The sequence below is a fragment of the Corvus brachyrhynchos genome, unplaced genomic scaffold (assembly GCF_000691975.1).
Source record: "Corvus brachyrhynchos isolate BGI_N302 unplaced genomic scaffold, ASM69197v1 scaffold155, whole genome shotgun sequence".
NCBI classification, from domain to species: Eukaryota; Metazoa; Chordata; class Aves; order Passeriformes; family Corvidae; genus Corvus; species Corvus brachyrhynchos.
The window spans coordinates 367490-381793 of NW_008238434.1; the positions used below are offsets into that span (position 1 = coordinate 367490).

The 14304-nt window shown below is 45.8% G+C and overlaps 1 long non-coding RNA gene across 1 annotated transcript in view; it reads left to right on the forward strand.

The window, feature by feature from the left end:
* Positions 1–3118: 3118 nt before the first annotated feature.
* The window catches only part of LOC108447199, an 18900-nt gene continuing 7714 nt past the window's right edge, over positions 3119–14304 (forward strand). The window contains exons 1-2 of the long non-coding RNA XR_001862617.1: positions 3119–14024; positions 14139–14289. This is a non-coding gene — a long non-coding RNA (uncharacterized LOC108447199). The remainder of the gene's footprint in view (positions 14025–14138; positions 14290–14304) is intronic.

A 14304-nucleotide genomic window follows, 5' to 3' on the forward strand; every position in this document is an offset into this window, starting at 1 on the left:
GGGAGCCGCCAGCGCCCCTGCCGGCTGCGAGCGGAACTGCACCCGAGGGGAAAGGGCCTGACAGCCGAGAAGGCTGGGACTGAGTTTGTGATTGTTTGCTGTTACTGCCATAGTTATTGTTGTTTGTTTGACTGTTTATACCCATACAGATATATAATAGTAAAGAACTGTTATTCCTATTTCCCACATCTTTGCCTAAAAGCCCCTTGATTTCAAATTATAATAACTCGGAGGGAAGGGGGGTTACATCTGCCATTCCAAGGGGGGCTCCTGCCTTCCTTAGCAGACACCTGTCTTTCAAACCAAGACAATGGTCTCCTTGCAGACATGGCTAATGCCAAAGACATTGCAGTAGTTTTGTATTCCTATCCCCAGCTGTATTCCTTTTCATCAGTTGTCTGCAGCTCCCAACCTTCCCTCCCTGCTTGTGCAAAGATTTTTGCTTGGCAAAAGTAGATTTTGGTCTGAAAAGTCCTAAGTCTTTGGCATCTTAATTCCACTTCTCTGACAATTAGTTGGGTTTCTGGCCCATTTGTTGTCCTTGAGCTAAGCCCTCTGTCATGGCTTCCCAGCCCTTTCCCAGCCCATTTCTTGCCTGTTGAATACCTGTGATATCCACAGATTGTGCCAGACCCCAGAAAATCCCCTTCCGTATTTTCATTTTCTACGAGCACTTTATATCCTGCCACACCAATGCAAGGATGTCAGCTTGTAAGCGAAGAGCTCATTCCTTTTCTGGTGTAAATCATCTGTAATGCTCCAGGCAGCCTCAATGGCTTTTAAACATTGTTGACATAAATAACCTCAGGGTGATGGCCCTTCCAAGATATGCATTAGCCCCCCAGCAGCCTGCTTGTGGGATGGGGAGCTTTCAGCCATGCTCCGTGCCTGCCAGCTGCTAGATGACCTTAGCCTTGCTGTGTTGGGGAGGGAAGGGACAGGGGTGACACTTGTACCCATCCCGAGCACTGGTGACACTTTCCCACTTTCCCAGCCCAGCTTTGCTCATCTGCTCTGCAAAGGCACTTCAAGTATTTTCATCTCTGCTTTCCTGAGAGATGATGGTAGGGAAATACCAATCAGAGGATATGCTCCAGGGCTACAAAACAAAAAAGTGATGGTTTTGTCCAGTTTGAATGAAAAAATAGCATCCTACTTCCCCAATAGGAAACCAGTCTTTATTTAAGAGATGTTTCTTTTTGGAGGTTCTCACTGAGTATATTTATTCGCAATGTTTTGGCTCCCCTGGTGCTGCTCCATCATCTAAATTGACGTTAATGAAATCAAATATTCCTCATGTTCAACTTTTCAGGGTGTAATTTCAAATTGTATTTGCTTTGCCTTTGTACCTGGTTCATCTGCACCCCTAAGACTTCCTTTTTTCTGTTTTTTCTTTTTTTTTCAGAGTAAAGCCACAGGCCAGCTCTGATTTATGCCCTTCTCCCCACAGGGGATTGAAGCTGCAGCTTGCTCACACTGTGCCAGCTCTCTGAAAACACACACAAGGTAGCAGGTAGGAAAGAAAGCTTTGCAACAGCCTTCATTGCAGTTCCCTGAGAGTTGGTACAAGAAGGTGTGCAGCCACAGGTGATGGAGAAGGCAAAACCATTTCCCAAGTGTCTCATTTTTATTTTGAGCAATTTGGCCTCTGACATCCTTGGACAGGAGGTGGGACATGGCCATGAGGTGCCAAGGGCAAGGGAGGCACTTTCCCACTGTCTAAAATCCCTTTGTCATAGGTTAACAAGCAAAGTCCCGGAAGGGACGTCCTTGCTAAGGGGTGCTTACAGTTTCCTCTGGGAACTGATAGAACCTATCAGCTGGCCAGTTTGAATATGGACAATTCTCTAAGCCACTTAAAGTTGTGATCACCTCTGTGATCCACATTTAAGAATAGGCAAACTCCCCCTCCAAGCTCTCTCTCGTTTCCGGCACTGGGACAGGTGGCTGCAGGACCCGAGCAGGGCCCAGCGGGCCCGGCCAGGCCCTGCTTGGGCCAGGCCGGGCCGGGCCACGGCCATCCTGAAGCCATGGACCTGTTCCAGCCGTGTCTCCACTGCGATAAGAAAAATTCAACATTCCAGCTGCAAAGCTGCCAGGCCGAGGTGAGATTAACCCTTTTTATTGCTGTGAAGAGCTGAAAACCTGAGGGAAGAGAGAGAGGAGATGCTTAAAGCTGAAATTCTGTTGTGAAGCTATGATATATCAGAGTATCCTGTTGTAATTTCATGAAGATATGGGGGGTGGAGTGTTCAACTCGTGAGCAGAAGCACCTGCGCTGAGATAGGCAGATGCTGACGCAGCTGTAATTTCATGAGAAGTTTGGACAGGGAGAGATTGACCAGATGAGGACTTTTGCTCCAAACGGGAAAGGAGAAAACCTCAGTCCCTAGAGATGAACCAGATGAGGACTTTTGCTCCAAACGGGAAAGGAGAAAACCTCAGTCCCTAGAGATGAACCAGATGAGGACTTTTGCTCCAAATGGGAAAGGAGAAAACCTCAGTTCCTAGAGATGCTCCCAGAGATAGTCCTAACGATGAAGATGATGAAGACCCTTTGCTCCCAGGGAAGGAGAAGGGCCTCTGTTTTTGTTTCTGAACGGCTCAACCTTAAAATTGTACCCCAAAAAACTTCAAGAGTGGACCCTCGAAAGCAGTTGCGGGAAAAGCTGCAAGTCGGGGGAAAGGACTCACACGCAGGCAGAGAGACTCCTCTTCCTAAATGGACTGAACAATATTTGGAAGTGGGCGGCTGTCTCGTTGTGATAATGTTTTCATAGCATGAGCAAGAAGAGACTTCTCTTTCTAAATGGACTGAACAAGGTTATTATGGAAGTGGTAAACAGACTGAACATCTTAAGGGTTGTCTTTTCACATTGTCAGTGGGAGAAGGGAAGAAGGTGGGGGGAGGAGGAGAGTTCTGAAGGTGGTATAATTTTTTTTTCTTCTTTTAGGTCTGTTAATAAACTTCTTTATATTCTTTCAAGTTTGGTGCCTGCTTTGCATTTCTCCTAATTCTTATCTCACAGCAGATAAACAGTAATGAGTATTTTGGACCAAACCACTACACTAAATTGGTGTTTCTGCCCGGTTACAAACCGAACACGCAACACCCTTCTTCTGCAGGAGAGAGTGACCCAGATACACCAGCACACTTTGTTTTATTCTCAAGCTAGCAGCACTTGCAGGATCTAAATGGTGCTTCCAGAGCTCAGTGTGGGCAAGGAGCCAGCAGTTACTCTCAGTCTAACTGAATGGTGCGTGTATGTATACATATATATATATGTATATGTACATGTATATACATGAATGTGTATATATATAAAAGCCCTCTGAATGCTAAATCAGGGATGTATTCATCAGAGGTGTCCTTCTCCCAGAGCCCAGCTCTCCTGCCTTCCCCAGAGCCTTGTTCTTTGTCCCAACCAGTGTCTTCATCCACAGTCAGATCTTGGTTAGAGCTGGGGAAACTGTTGACATCTCCCTTCCCTGGGCTCCCAGAAGAGACATTTCTACTAGAGCAAGCCCTGGCTGCTCTTCAAGGAAGGTTCCTCCTTTGGGAAGAAGCAGGAGAGTGATTCTTCACAATGGGGTTGACCACGGCAAGCCTGGCTCAGAGATCCCAGTGTCCCACTGACCCAAATAGCCTGTCCTGCCTCATGCTCAGTGCCTCTTAGACAATCTCAGTCAGATTCCCAGGAGACTTGTAGTTGGTAGAAAAATCCCATTAAGCCCCCTAATGCTTAATGATTTTCATCTCTGAGTTAATTGCTCTGTTACACTTTCCCCCACTCCATTAGCCCATAGCTGTACCCAGGCACTGCAGAAATAACAAATTTGGGAAGGGCTTCAGGTGTTGATGCACATTTGTTTTATCAGCTTTTCATAAGCACAAAAAAAGCACTGGCCGCCAAATGCCTCAACATCTGTGGTGGAAGCGGAGGCAGTGAAAGGCCCTGAGAGGTGATGCTGGAGCACCTGACCCTCCCAGCCCACCCAGGTCCCCACCAGTGTCCAACTAAGAGCCACACAAGTGATAACTAATGTGACTCCTTCTATCACCATCTCCTGACCACTCCTGGTTTCAAGCAGAAAACAAACAAACAAACTAACTAACTAAAATAATAAAAGTAGGAGACTGAGTCACCGTAAGCTGACCTAGAAATAGCAGAGCATTTCCTGGAGCCCCAGCTAGGTGGGCCTGGGCAGGGGTCCTGGCTGGTCCCAGGGAATCTGGGTTTCGCCTATGAAGCTGTAGAGGGACAACCTATTTGATATCATCAAAATTGAAAGTGAAGATATCTTATTTTTCCCTCTTTTATTAGAAGTGAAGTATTGCAAGGGTCAGTGTGTCTGAGAAGTTACGCAGGAGTCCAGGAAGAAGAGTTCTCAGGTCCTAGAGCTTGAGAAGGAGCATTTGAGGAAGAGCCTGGCCAAGATGCTTTTCCCTCCTGTAGCTGCTAATCCTGCTGCAATGGAGCAGAAGGGAGCAGACAGTGCCCATCAGGTGAGCAACACGAGGAAAAGTACAGGGAGCTGCTTCTTGAGTTGAAGTGCCACCAGCTCCTCCAGGCAGGGACTGGACCTACTTTTCTGTCAGACAGGTGATCAGCACAGTGCTGCCACTCTCTCTACTTCTACAGAGAAGTAATATAACTTATTGCTTGGAAATCTCCACTCTGGTATCGCAGGGAGAGCAGGAACGTTCTCAAAACCATGCTGGATCTCACCTGAGGGGTGCGCAGCTGAGTGGGTGGACATGTTAAATACCTCCATGAGGTGTTCAACACCCAGGGCTGCTACCTGAGTATCTTAGAGGTCTTGGGGCTAATGAAATAAGGGAAAGCATCTAATGAAGTAAAAGCAACTCTTAGCAGATTGTTGGATGGGGCTTTGAGCAACCTGGTCTAGGGAACGGTGTCCCTGTCCATGGCAGGGTGCTGTAACAAGATGATCTTTAAGGTCTCTTCCAAATAATTCTGTGATTCTAAAAATGGATGAAGAAGAGGGCTTCACCTAAAGTAGGTTTTTTGAACTCTATTCTGCAGGGCAGCACTGAAACAGCTTGCTTAGAAGCCCTAAGAGAAGGATAAGCATCTCTAGTTAAGAAGATTTTCTGTATGTGTGATATTGAAGTGGAAAGTGAAAAGTCATGTACCTTTCCTTGTCTGATGCAGCAGCTACCACCCCACAAATCAGCAAGAGCTGTATATGGTGTAGCGTGGTTGAGGGGAGAGAGTTTTCCTCTTCCAGTGTAGTGTTTTCCTTGTTTTTAGGAAGAAATGTGTTGAAATGTGTCAAAATGTGGATTTGCCAGTGGTCAGTGTAAAATGCCCCTGCATTTACATAAAATGCCAGCATTTATGTAAGCACAAACTAGGGGAGTTAAGATCCCTGTGGCTGGCTGGGAGAAAGCAGTCAGAGCTACTTCAGCTGAAATCTGTCTCTCCTCCAGGATTTTTGAGGCTAATGGCTCTCCAGCTGGTGTAAGATGATGTAACATGCCACCCACAGAAAGCAACATCAATTTATGGTGCGAATCTGGCCCAGAGCTGGCATTTTGTGGTTGTATACCAACTTCGATGAGAGTCTAAATATCAGGAGAGAAAACTGTTTGGCAAGCAAACAGGAAGGTATTCCAGATAGTCCCAACTGCTCCACTTTGAAGTGATTTTTGTTATCCTGGGCCCATGGATAGAGTCACACAGCAAAAGGGTAGCAGCAAAAGGCAATATTTTCATTATTCTGCCATGGTTTTATACATCGCTTTCATCCAAAATAGGACAGGTACATCCCTGGAGAGGTCCCAGTCCCCATCTCAGTCAGGGAAATTGGTGTCACTCAGTGCCTTCAAAAAAAAATGAAGGGGAAATAAAACCCCAGCAGATTTCCACACTTGTTTTCCAGTGCCCTGATTTCCCTGTGGAAGCATTCTGTTTGTTTTCATTTCCAAGCTGTTGTAGTGCATCAAAGGCAGTGCTTTTTATGTCCTGGCATGTGTCGTGCTGCTCCTTTGGGCTGACATGTGGCAGGATCACAACCCTACCAGGAGCAGAGGATTTATGGTTCTCAGTTCCCCATGGAGCGGAGATGAGGAGCCTTTGCCCAGCAGTTCGTCGCTGGTCTTGGGCTGCCTCCACATGGGGCTGACCCCTGTGTGTCTGACCCAGGGCAAAGCATGTGAAGATACTGACCTTGTCTGGGATCTGTGTTGGCTGAACCAGGACTGTGCAGGCAGAAAACATCCCACCTACAGAGAGGCAGAAAGGCTGAGGGGAGGCTGGTGAGGGCGTGGGCCAACAGAGCCACGGTAGGATTTCAGGCTCAAGGTGACACCAAAGGGATGTCACATTCCAGTTACTGCAGCAGTATATCAGCGAAACCCTGTCTCTTTGCAGACCCATTCCCCCATTTTCCCCAAAAAGAAACATCAACCATATCTTTGCACAAGGCAAAGGTGCCAGAAGCAAAGTTAAGTGTTTAAGCATCTCCAAACCAGCTTGTGTTGGGAAGACTGGATTTTCTGCTTTTCCTTGACAATGAAACACAGAGAAACATCATCTCCTCAGGGAAGGCTTAAGCTCAATTAGGGGCTGATGGATTTTCAGTGAAAATAGAAACCTTTGTGGAGCAGGGACTGAGCAAGTTCTTCCTTGCCTGGCTCAGAGATGGGTTCTCCACCCATCCCATGGGGAGCACCTCTGCCTGTGCTTCCTATTCCAGCCTTGAAACAGACTTATCTCAATTAATCTTCTCTTGGGGCAAGCCCTACAGTGGCTTTTGAAAATGCACATTTCTGAAGAATCTAGGCTTTTCTGTACCCAAATATTGATTTAGCAAATTTCTGCTGGTATGACCGAGATACATCCAGTGGCTCAGGCTTACTGAAGAAAACTAGTTGATGCTGAAAAGGGAGAGGAAAATAAAGTGTTTCTGACCCAGGTTGCCTTTTCCAGCAACAATGGTGCTTCAGTGCAATGAGAGCTTGTGCCTTGGCCCGGGTTTATTTCAGGGTTGTGATGGGCACTACTGACTTTCTCCACACAGGGCATCCTGAAAATCTAGCCCTGCTTGGCTGGGCACTGGTGGCATCATGGAAGTGCTTGGATTGAGGGGTTATAAATACCAGAGAGGGCATGCTCATGTCAAAATCCAGAGGTGCCCTGGCTTTATCTCTATCTTAGGCTGATTTTTCAGTCTTTAGAGAAAGCTGCTTTGGGCTCCCTAGTCCCAGGTGGAGGTTCAGGTTAGGGTTAGGGTTAGGGTTAAGATTGGAGTTACTTGTGCTAAACATTCAACACAGCTGGACTTCCTTGGCTCAGAGGACCTCTTGCAGTGCCCCAGACTTGCTGCCAGAAGGGATTTTCGAAGCCCAAGTGTGCAGACGTGAGGATGCATTTTGGGCCAGTTGCCGCTCAGATGCACAAAGATCAGCACAGTCATGACCTACTCCTACCTCTGGCCCCCATCACTGTGGTACCCAACCCACAGCAGCCTGGCAGGGAAAGGATGTGGCTCTCCCCATTGCACCAGTCAAGCAGTTAAATGAGCTGCCCAAGGTCACATGAGAGATGTGGGCTGCCCCTGCTGGTGTTCAGCACGCAGTTAATTGATACCCTTGGCATTGCAAAGGTTGGTGCTAAAAACCATCAGAGACGACAGTGCAGGAGGTGAAAGCATCACAGTGAGTGCAAATGGTTTTTAAATAGAAGCAAAGCCCCTGTTTCCTTCTAGAATGAGGTTGTAGGACTGGATTTCTCACTGCCAGGTTTCTTTATAGTCAGTGGAAGTAAAATAAGGTATGTGGCACATTTTGGGAGGTGGCATTATCATAAAGACAATGTGATGTCTCAGAGACCATAATAAATACTGCTAAATATTTAAGAGCTAATAAATGTTTTAAAAGAATCCCTGAGAAGTTATTGATGGAGTTTAATCTCGTGCTCAGGAAAACTTCTCACTTTGGGTCATGAAGAGGAGATGCTTGAGATGCAGGAAGCTAATGAAAAAGGCTGTGAAAAACGAGTCTGTATGGGGTGCAGTGACGGGAATGTGACATCTACTGATATATAACGGCCCCCAGAAGAACCATGGGTGCTGCAGTCCTGCCGGTGCCGCTTTGTCCTCCCAGCACAGCAGCCAAGAATCTGCAGTTTTTCAGTGTGTTTCGGGCAAGTGCGGGGCGTGGAGTTGTGTCGGTCACTCAGCCACCGCGGCACAGGGCTGGGCTGGCGGGAGTTGCTGTCGCTGCCACGGTGAGCCAGGGGCACTTGGCGCTAGGCACAACTTGCCCTCCTAGACCCCTCGCACCGAAGAAAGGTTTCGGCTGTTTGCTGTGATTTTAGCGGCTTGGATATCAGTGGAAGCTCCTCCGCTGTGTTACAGAGGGGTGAGCAGGGATGCCGCAGCTCCCCGTGTCAGATACACCACCCCGGGTATTTTAAGTGAGATCTGTCCTGGCTCTGCCCCGGTGAAGTCGTTCCCGCTGCGCTCTGCCAGTGCTGCTGAGCTCTAGTGCCGTGCGGAGCCAAGCCAGAGCTCAGTCAGCCTCTCCCTGTCCGTCATGTCCTCCCAGAGCCCCATTACACCTCCTACTCCATCGATCGATCCCTCCAGCTAATTGCGCATTCAGATTTCAGCCGGGGATGAAATGGAACCAGGAGGCAGCCTTGCAGCGACCCGCACTTCTTACTCATGTTGCAGACAGCAGAACAAAGTCTCTCTCAAGCTCCTGACGAGCTTTTGTTAGATGGAGGGGGAAGGAATTTTGCTTCTGGACATTTGCCGATGTATTCCCATTCAAGCAAAGGGGAAAGGGTGAGCTGTCATTCCACTCAGGCATTTCTCCCAGCTCTGTCCCAGGCAGCGACACTCTCATTAAACTGTTCCGCAGTTTAGTCATGTCAATCAAATAAGAAAAAGTGATTCTTGAAATTCAGGATATAAGAACAACCTGTCATTAACAAAAGCCTCAGCTCCTGCCTCTTCATCCCTCTTTACTTAGAAAACTCCATCCTTTCATCTCAAATCCCTTGCTATGGGATGCAGTAGCCCTCAGTGCTGCTCCTCTACAAGGACTGCAGTGGATAATCAAAGAGCAGCCTGCTGAGATTTTTAATTGCTCAAGTTTTCTTAAGAACTAAGCAAGAGAGTTTTATGTTTGATAGCAGGAGTCCATTTTCATTGTTTTCCACCAGAAATGGTTTTTACCCAGCTGTTGGTTGGGATATTAACTCTCTTCAATAACAGATGCACATAGGGTCTAAGGAAAATTTAATTAGACAAAAGGGAAGAATAGTGGGCATTTGCTGATTTTCAGGATTCAGGCTGTCAGGAAAAACAGGAGCACTGTTTTTCTGTGCAAGTCCAGGTCCTGGGCACTGTTTGACATGAGGTGGGTGGGGAAACTCCATGGCCAAACAGGTTTAAAATATCTGAAGTACCAGAACTCCCTATGAGAGGGCCACATCTGAATGACATCTCACAAATCTCTTCCTCCCAAAGAAAGTAGAAGTGGACCTGGAGCAAACCATCACCCATAAATCCACGTGCAGGAGAGGAGGCAGTCTGGATACAGGTGGATGATATAGATTTGATTAGGACCATCTATTTGACAGTACCCAAAAAATAGCTGTAAAAAGAGCCAAGTACCTGTGACTGAGTCAGACAAAGTCCTGTGTTTGGGGATGGGGGGGCGTGGGGGGGGTTACCCAACCTGCTGCCTCTGAGCCCCACTCTGAACATCCCCATGGACCCCAGACTCCACATTGCTGGACCTTTTGGGCGCCGTGCATCCAGAAGGGGGAAGGAAGGCTGAAATCTTCTTCTGCAAGAGCAGGAAGGCCCCAATGAAGCTCTGCTACTTGCAGGCTGATAAGCAGAGGGTGAAAGGGGAATTGAGGGGTCATCCAACCCTGGAGATTAAGCTGTTTGTAGAGCTGGGCAGAAATAAAACTGTGGCTGATGAGCAAGGCTTTGTGATTGAAGATAGAAGTTTGCACATGAAAAGAATGGATTGTGGAGAAATTCAGAACCTTAAAAAGGCAGGAAAAAAAGTGTCTAAAGTGCCAAAATAGGGGATGTGGGCAATTCCAGAGGGGTCTTTTCTTCTACAATTGAAGAAAAATTAATAAAAGAAAATAGAGAAAAAAAAATCAGTATCAAAATACAGCACATTAATCAACCAGATACCATTTTACCCCACCAAACCCCTCATTTCAGTTTGAAGAAATCATCAGAACAATCCTCTAATTCTCACATATCCACAGGACAGTACAAGCCATTTCCTCTGTAGAACCTACAAAGAAGCGAATCTCAGCACCTTCCTTTCAAATCCAGATATTTGTTGGCTCTGTCTCCAACTCTGAAACACCATGACAGAGAACCTGGAGCCTCTGACCTTGTCTGGTGATACCTTTAATCCCAGTATTTTATCCAAGACCATCTTCAAAATGAACTGTATTTTTTTGATTGAAAAAAATTGCTTTCTACCTTGCTCTACAGAGCTGCCTTTTGGTTTGCAAGCTCTGGACACAGTTGTATTAGGGCTCCCTGAGCTGGGGCCACACGGGGAAGTGATTTAATAGTCAAAGCAAGTAAAAGCTCATTGTCTGGTAGAGTGCCAGCATGGGCTTTGGCGTGTTAGCAAAGCTGCATGGATTAGGTTTTGTTTTTGACATTGGTGCCTTGGCTCTTGTCCTTTGGGTGGCATCGCTTGCATGGGAAGGAAGGAGGAGGGAAACTGTGAGGAGGCCAAGATGGAAGAGATGCACTTTAAGCAGCAGATCCCACTGCTGGGTGTCCATGCTGCTCAGTGTGTCCCAGCACTTCGCACTGACGTCCAAAGCCAGTGCGGGGATGTCTCAGAGGTTCCCCTCCTGAGCTGGCTGCAGGGCAGGAGGGTTAAACAGTGGCCCATGCTCAGTGCTCCTCTTAGTGGCAGTGGGAAATGAAAGTGGGCTGGTTGGAGTTTGGTGTGTGTTGGCCAAGGTGAGCAAGTGGGTTCTCTGCATTGAACAGCGGTGGGGATTTCATGTGGCTTTGACGCAGGACTTTGTTCTGAGTCTTATCTTTATTCAATTATTAAGATTTTTTGCATGGGCCCTGTTTTTTCTCCTCCATACCTCCTTAGGATATAAATGGAGTTTCATTTTGGGTTAAAGGCCACCAGTGCTTGTGTCAAACTTTAGAAACAACCTCTGCCCTCTCTATTCTTCTGTCTTTCCTCCCCTCCACAGTACCATCCCAAACTTTTTTTCATAGCCACATAAAGCTAGAAAATACAACTTAAATTTGTGACTCAGAGCACCTCTCAAAGTGCAGCTGATATTACAAATAACTCTGAGTGTTTTCAGGACTATGTGGGTGTTTGTCTCAACCCCTTGGTTGGGATGGCTGTACATCACTGTGTCTCACCTACTTTTTTGTTAAATGTTATATATCTTGGGCAAAGTATTAATTTATATGTATGATATTAAATTTGGATACACAGACACAATTCAGCCTCACTTGGGGAGCCCCAGTGATCCAGGATTTTAACTGGCAGATGAAGCAGGGAGCTCTGTTGCAGTAAGTGCAGCTCCTCACAAGGTTCAGCGGTGGGATGCAGTTGCAGATTTGGGGTTGTAAGAACAATCCCAGCTTTCTGGAATCCCAAGGATAATGTTGAGTCTTAAATCCATATGACTGATGGAAAGAATAACCCAATGGGAATCTTTCCCCCACTAGAAGAGACTTCCACATAATTAACTAATCTCCTATTCAGGCAAAAATCCTATGGGAAAAGGTTGGCTTTTGGTCTGAATAAAACATGGTAAAATCCACACTGGGAAAAATGATGGTTGACATACAGTGGTGTGTCTACAGTGACATATCCATGCAAATATTGTACTTCCTTTTGGCTTAATTAGTGCCATTTGTTAAAGAGATAAATTGTCTCTCTCTATGTTAAGCAAAAAATCCTGCTATTAGGTTCTCAAAGCACAAATATTTGTCTGAATGATGAAGACAGTATTTTTGCACGAATTCAGCTGTTTGAAATACATCATTTACAGGGTAGAGCACTGTTTTGGTTGGACTCTATAGCGCAGAGCTAGAAGAGTAACACAGATTTTGGTTGAGATTCCTATGGATTCACAGGATTATACTTTCAGACTTGGGGAGAAGTGTTCCTCAAACAAAAATGATCAGGAATTTAGAAGCTAAATTCTGTGTCCTTTCCTCATGGAAGTTTCATTTGTCACTATCAGTATCTCAATGTCCCTATCTCAAGTATTGTATTACAGGAGCTCTACAGGATGCATACATAGAAAATTTCCACATCAAGCCACCCTTTCTGAGCTAAAACCTGTCTTCCTGAAAGATGTCTGAGTGTTCATTTACTGCCTTCATGTGACAGAGAATCCATCAGGTAACCAGGCACTTTCTCCTATTACTTGATTACCTTCACTTGAACCCACACAACATATTTGTAGTTTGAAGTGGTGTGGGATCCACTCTTAGCATCTCACCAGTCCTTATTCTTCTGAATAAAGTTGCCCACTTTCATCACATATCACATATTCGTCCCCCAAGCAGATCAAGACACTCCTTAACATCTTTAAGGATGAGCTTAGACTGAGCCTCCCTAGTCTCCCGCCACAAAGCCTGGCTTCCGAAACTAATGTAATTCTTGTCACTGTTCCACAAAGAAGGGTTTTGCTAATGCTGTACATGAAAAGGATGCAACCTTTCTTCTTCTGCTTGATATTCCACTGCTCATATCTACAAGGATCACATTTGCTTCTTTATTTACAGCACCACACAGAGTTTGCATTCAGCAGGTTGTGCACAATCCCCCCTCAGTCCTTGACACTGCCGCTGTTTGGCAGAAGACATTTGCCTATTGTTTATATTTGACGTGCGTTCTTCCTCATTGGACATATGACTGACTTTGCCTTTGACTTCACTGTTGAACAAGCCCTTTTTATCAGACAACCTGAGTCAGGCAGCAAAAATGACTCATTACCGGCAGGAATTGCTATTCTGTCCACTTTGGGGTCATGGCCACTTTTTACTATCAGGGATTATATATTTTCTTTCACCTCTTTGGTAAAGATATTGAACAGTACTGAGCAAAAAGAAAATCTCATTGCGAGCCCATAAGAACACACAGTGCATACTAAAATGTCACTGATCCTTATTTTCTAAAATACATTTTGTTACTTGTTGTTAGTCCACTGAATAAGGGCCACACAGATATCTTTAGTATTACTTAATCAAAATAAGACTAAATGTGAATTACAGAAATCTTTTTCATCAATGGTTGTTTCCATCAACCTACTCCCTGTAATTTGATTTAATATTGTTTTTGTTTTTAAATAGTTCCTCTTGATCCTTGTTGGCAATTTCTTTTTGCTTAGGGAACAGGATTTTTTTTAAAATTTCAAGCATATTGGTGCCCAATTTTGCTGGCACTTATGAAATGGAGTAACAATGTGATCCTTTGCATCTAGAAAACCATCATTTTCTAACCTGATGCCCAACTCATTATGTTCTAGAAAAACAAGGTCTGATGCAGAAATACCCCAAGCTGATTTCAGTTATTTTTTTGTAGTTTATATACTTAGAAACTTATATACAGCTTTTAGAAACCCCAGGAATGCTTCTCCACTGGTAGCACAAGACCTTCTGTATCTGCTTCCAAGCCTTAATCTCCTATCAGACATAGAGGATGAATCCTGTCTCTGCACTCCAAGAAGGGATATTAGAAGAGCTGATCTTTGTACTCCCATTTTTTCAGTGGTCTGCAGTGGACACTTCACTCTCACAGGACTCCTCCCCACCCCAGTGAGCTGCTGTTTGCATAGGGATTTTGAGCTTTAACCAAACCATCAGTATTTATGGCATGTCAGACTGCCTTTGATGGAGACTGCCCTTTCTCCCTCCCTCCTTCTCTTCCTCCTTCCCTCCCTCTTGTCTTGCCTAAGCAGGCTGTAGCAGTAATTCTAGCATCCCCATCATTTGTATCATCAAAAGGATGCTCGGTAATATCCATTATCTCACACGAACATTTCCTGTTTCTTCGACCTAGTATCAATCTAATGGTTGGGTACTCCAGTATCTCCATTAAGTGCCTGCATTTTTGTTGACTTTTGTAGCTGGCTGTGGCTGCTTGGCTCTATCTCCTCCTTGGTCAGAGGAAATGGAAGTGCTGCAGCAGCTGCAGACTCGCAGACCCGAGGGCGAGTAGCAGCGGACAAACAGCGCCAGGACCGACGCCGGGGGCTGCGGGGGAGGGACAGTGAAAAGGTGAGTGCAGAGCGG